We start from the raw sequence: 5833 nt of genomic DNA on the forward strand, positions 1-5833 counted from the left end.
AGCAAGCATGTCATACTTGCTGCGGGCAGTGAGTTTGACATGCTTGAGCCATTCTACAGAGTTCTTGTAGAGACCTTTGTAGTCTTGCAAGGCTGCCACCATGCAGGGACCCTTGCCATCTCTCAAGTGTTTCTACAAGCTGCTCTTCTTATTATAGGTCTTAAATTCAAACTCAAGAAAACTTAATACTACTATAATACATTTTTAGTACTCAAGTTAATCTGTGTGCATGTATGTGTTTGAGTGAATGTGACAGTCTTATTTATTCTTATGATGATAAAAGCCAGGGCTTAAACAAATGTAGTTATATTTGGTGTAACTTATAAAAGGGCTTCTTTGAGATGGGTTACCAGGTACAGTGAGTGAAAATAAAGAACCCTTTGGTAATTGTGTTTACGCTTCCTGTAGCTACTTGCAAGCTGTTAGAGAACCTGATCTAATATCTCAATCATAAGACTAATTTACTTTTTGCAGCAAAACAGCCTGGCTAGTTTTTGCTTAAAGGAAAGTCTACAAAATTAAAAAAAAAAAAACAACCCACAAAAAATCCTACTAACTCCAGCTTTACCAGATGATTTAACATAGTGAAAAAATTTTACTCCTAAAGTAATAAAATCTACAGGCTACCAACAGAAATCCAGCTACTAAAACTAAGCCTATAAAGAAAAACAGAAAAATAAAACTTAAAAACGAATTAACATGTGGAGTGTGAGATTGTTTGAGGGAAAGTGCCTGAGAGAGGGTAAGAGACATTGTAGCACAGTGGCTTGGTTATGGCATAAAGTCATTGAATGATCATCTGATTTGAAGAAGAGCCATGATGATGGTGAGGATGATGTCCCGATAATTTTTTAAGTCATGTATTATCCTGCAATTATTTCTATTAAGCTTTAACGTACACTTAGAGCTTTCTAGATCTATTCCTTTAAGACAGTGATTATCAACCTGTGATGGCTGAGGATGAACAGGTCCAGGAGCCCAGTTCTGACAGCCAGGGCTTCATGGGTGGATCAGAGGAGGCATCTGTGAGGTCAAAGCTGCCACCATGCAGGGACCCTTTCTTTGATATTAGGTCCCCAGGGCCTTTTCCTGCGGGCCCCGCTCTGGGTGTCTCACTATTCTACCCAGTTTGAGCATGATGGGGTGCCCTGGAGAGAGACCACTGCGATTTAAGAGGCTGAGAAATACTGGGTGAGGCCTGGTCTGAGAACTCCAGCGTCCAGGGAGGGCTGTCTGTGGTTGACTCTGGTCATTCTCTGGAACCCTCTTTGGTTTGATGAATTTGACTAAGGCTTTGACTCCAGTCCAGTGGTTTTTCTTCTTTGGAGCAGGATCACAGAACTTACACTGACCCTAGATTTTTTCTTCCAGTTTTTCCTTATGTTTCTATAAGGCATTGAATTTGTCTATGTACTGCTCCTGCTCCTCGTGGTACTGATCCTTGCTCTCCGTGTTCTGCTCTAGAAACCTCTGGTTCTGCTCATTCAACGTCTGGATCGAGAAGTGATGATTTTCTTCCTCCAAGTTCCCGGGAGATCAGCTCGCAGTGGTTGTCCAGCTTGATCAATGAGATGTCCATGATCTGGTGCCCCTCCTTCAACTCATCTGCCAGCAGTTCACCTCCATCTGCATGTCATTTAGCGAGGTTTTCAGCTCATTGGTGTGGGCGTACAGCTCCTTGTACTCCCTCCTCAGATACTGGTGCAGGAAATTGACCCTGTCTAGCTCTCCCACAGCCTCTGGTTCTCATCAGTGGTGATGGTGTTCATCCTCTGCTCCTGCGCAGAGCCTCCTGCTTACTGTTCAAGACTTCTCCAGCTCCTCCAGCTCTGCCTTATGTTTCAGCATGCCCTCGTGCCTCTCCCCGAGTGCCTTGTGCTCCAACTCCAGGATCCAATGAAATATCTTCAGGGAGCTGTGCTGGCTCCATATGCCTCAGACTGGTGTTTGTGGAGCATGCCCAGGTGCTCGTGATCCTGCAGCAGGGCCTCATAGGCTGCCATCAGCTGCTTCTGCTGCTGCTGCAGGTTCTCATGCTGCCTGTCCTTGGCCACCTGCTGGTTCTGGAGTAATGTATACTGTGTGGTGAGCAAGGTGCTCTGGCAGCTCAGTAGAATTTTCCACCTGCAGCTTGGCCTTCTGGGTCTGCAGCATGGTGGTATGCTCCTGCAGGAAAGCACTCTGCTTCTGCAGTGTCAGGATCTGACTGCTGAAGGCCATGTTCTGTGTCTCCAAGTGCTGCAGCTGATCCTTGAGCTGCATTGTTCCGTTCCAGCTTGCTGGCCAGGTCCTTCACTTGAAGCATCTCTATGGTGGCTTTCTTATGGCTCAGCCCCCAGCTCTCCTCTTGGTGACCAGCAACCAACTTCCCACTGGGTGTTTCAAAGAGTGCTACAGGTGCTTCCCCTCTTCCTGGTTCTGCCTGAGGAGCTCACACTTCTTCAGCACCTGAAGTGCCTTCTGTAGCTGTTAGTTCAGGCTGGCTTTCTCTCATACCCGTGCTTCTAAGAACACAATCTTTTCTTCTTTCATGGCTAGTGTCATTTTTAATATTTCATTCCTGCCCCCCAAAATCTCGTATTTTGGGTTGCTGTTGCTGTTATCCTGCAGCAGCAGCTCCTTGTGGAGGTTGACCATTTCTAGCTCCTGGCTCAGTTTGTCCAGCTCACTGGTCAGCTGCTGATTCTTCAGTTTCCCCAGCACCAGTTCCTCTTTCAGGGTCACCAGCATCCTCTTGTGCATGGTGACTTGCTTGGTAAGGTCTCTGTTGTCCTTCTCCAACTCCTTCATCTTGGTGGCTGTGTCTGCAGTGTGCCAGCTCCTTGTCCAGAGCGCAGCTCTTCTCAGCTATGGACAGCTTGGTGATGTCATCCAAAACCATGCCCTTGAGCTACACCTGCTGCCACAGCCTATTCACCTCCTTCTCCAGCAGCAGCTTGTCTTTTACCACCTGGGCCACCTCCTGCTCCAGGGCCATCTTCGTCTTCTCTAACTTCTCCCACTGCTTCCTTGGTAGCCACTAGACTTCCACATCCTACTGCAGGGCCTGGTTTTCTGCCTCCAGCTCCCTGAGCTCGCTCTCCAGGTTCTGCTACAGCCACAGGTTTTTGGCACTCATGCTCTGGTAGCTGAGCTCCAGGTGCTCCTACTTCTTGCACAGGGCGTTCAGCAGCTCCTCCTCCTCCTGCTCAAGCTCCTGGTTCTCCTCCTCGATCTGCTCATCTTGGCACCCATAAAGTGCATGGTCACTCCCAATCCTATGCAACTCCAGGTTCTCCTCATCCAGCTGCAGGTTCTCCCACTCCAGACCCTAGAGCTGTACTGACAGATTCTGCAGGGCCTCTGGAAACTTACGCAGCCTCCGGTACTCCAGCATCAGGCTCTGACTCTCACACTCCAGGGTATCGACCTTCTCGGTGGCCATTGTCAGGGAGGTGACCGCCTTGGCCAGCTTCTTCTCCTTCTGCAGCGGTGCATCTCCTTCTCCAGCTCCTCCACCTGCTTCACCTTCTCCAAGTCCCTGTGCAGCTGCTGCTTCTCGAACTCCAGCTTGCTGAATTTGCTGCTGGTCTCTGTCACCGTCTGGTGAATGACTTTGTTTTCATTCTAGATGTCCTTTAAGTGGACCTTAGTGCTGTCCTGTGACCTCTCCACAACAACCACATCACTTGGCTGAGATGATGCTTTTTTTTTTTTTTGCTCAAGATCCTTGATCTGCCTAGCTTTATCAGCCTTCACCGTCTCTGTGTCTTTGATCACTTCTACACCGAAGGTCTCCAAATCCCGGTTGCTCTTGATTTTCTCTTTCTAGCTGGATCTGCAACTTTTTAATCTTGCTGAGCTTCTGGTTCTTCTCCAGCTCACCGCTTATGAGGCTACTCTCCTCCAGCGCCAGGGACGCATCCCACAGCTCCTGGATCGTGCTCTGTAGGCTCTCGTTCTCCTCCTCCAAATTCAGGATGTGGCTGGTGGTGCATTCTTTCAACTGAAACACAACTTCCTGGAAGCATCTGACAGGTCTGCATTCTTGGATAGATGCTTCAGCTCCCAACCCAGGTGTGTGGACTCGTTCATGCTCTGCTTCTGTGCAGTCTCGAGGGTAATGTTCTCTTTCAGCAGCTCCTCAGTGCATTTCTTGTCTACATCTCGATCCAATTCCAGGTCTTGAAACTTAGATTTCAGCTGCAGGTTCTCTTTCTCCAGCTCATAAAGTTTTATCAACCTGGGTCCAAGCAGCAGTCAACTATTGCGTCAGAATGGACTTGATTTCAGTTAAAGTGATATTATCTTCTCTCAGCTCCCCCATGCAGGCTTTATAGAAGTCCGTGTCTTTCAGCTTCTCCCTGAAGTGCATTAGCTCCATCTCCAGCCTCTCCACATGATTCGCCTTCTCCCTAGAGAGTCCAGCTCATCAAGGTAGGCACGAACAGACCAGGCACTAGCCGCCAGCTGGATGTTCTCCTGCTTGACTTTCTGCAGCTCCATCACCAACTGATCTACCTCGTGTGTAGTATCCATAAGCTGCTCTGTCTTTTCCTCCAGCTCCTGCCTGATGCAGCTCAGCCTGGCCTTGGTGTCTGCCAGCTCCATAGCCAGGTGCTGCTGATACTTGCTGGAGAGGCTGCTGGTAGGGCTGGGTGTGGACTCGGCACTGGAAGACTTGAGGGGGCTGAGAGGCCTCTATACTTAGAGGTACTTCCACTCCTGAGTCAGGTCGATGATCAGCTCCGTGCATTCATCTTGCACATCTCTGAGCCTCCTGAGGTGAAACACCATGTTCCATGGGAGGGCCTCTAGCACCTCCAGGGCCATGTCTGGAACCTCCATCCATTGCAGGGCAAATACATTCTCCTGATTATGGCTCACCTCCTGGTAATGGGCCATAATCCCAGCATGGGTCTCAATGACCATGAGGAAATTCCTCTTTCCTCTCACACTGGACAACATAACCCAGCAACAGCACCTTCATTTCCTCTATACTTTTTCCTGATGGTCTTTGCCAGTCAATAAAACATTGGGCAAGTTGATTATGATCAGCTGCTGGAGAACTTCCTGGTAGTAGGTCTTAATATTTCTCATCAAGTTGGTCAGGTTCTGAATACGAAGATGCACATTATTGTTGATGTGCTGATTTGTAGGACTGGGATCTGTTTGCAACATGATTGGTTAAAAAATAATGCCATCCACTAAATCCATGTACATAGTCAGGTTATCATGGTTGCCACTTAACATACGGGCCCAAAGTTTTCACCTAAGTCACTAGCAGGTTCTGCAGAAAGCTGTATGAGCTCTGAGATGGTAACATCCATCCTGAGGCTTCGCCTGTGTCTGCTTCACCAGTTGTTTCCATGCACTGAATTCCTTGTGCTGTATCGCAAAGAGGCTCTGGCAAGCAATTGCAGGCTTGGTGCTATGGTGTGCACCAGGAGACAAAGGCAGGGAACAGGCCCATGTTCCTGAGGTTGTACTTGTATTGTTCTACCTTTAAATGTACCACTATCATATATATTTATCTAGGAAGGTATATTTTGTTATACTTTACTATTTTTAATATTGTTTCTGTATTTAATAAAAGACTAGAGGCCTGGTGCATGGATTTGTGTACATTTGAAAGGAAATTAATTAGAAGAAATATTTTAATATCACTGTTCACCCTTTCTCTATAATGGAAGTGTCAACCAAATTCATGATCGACAATGACAGATCAAAACACACGCATGTGATTGGTGCCAGCAAGAGCTTTCTATGTATCATGCATGCACAAGTCATCATTTATTTTTTAACTAGAGGCCCAGTGCATGGATTTGTGCACATTGAAAGGAAATTAATTAGA

The 5833-nt window shown here is 47.3% G+C and overlaps 1 pseudogene; it reads right to left on the reverse strand.

The window, feature by feature from the left end:
- Positions 1-1120: 1120 nt before the first annotated feature.
- Positions 1121-5320, reverse strand: LOC102773059 (annotated as a pseudogene).
- Positions 5321-5833: the final 513 nt, after the last annotated feature.

This window comes from Myotis davidii, unplaced genomic scaffold (genome assembly GCF_000327345.1).
Source record: "Myotis davidii unplaced genomic scaffold, ASM32734v1 scaffold217, whole genome shotgun sequence".
Taxonomy (NCBI): domain Eukaryota; kingdom Metazoa; phylum Chordata; class Mammalia; order Chiroptera; family Vespertilionidae; genus Myotis; species Myotis davidii.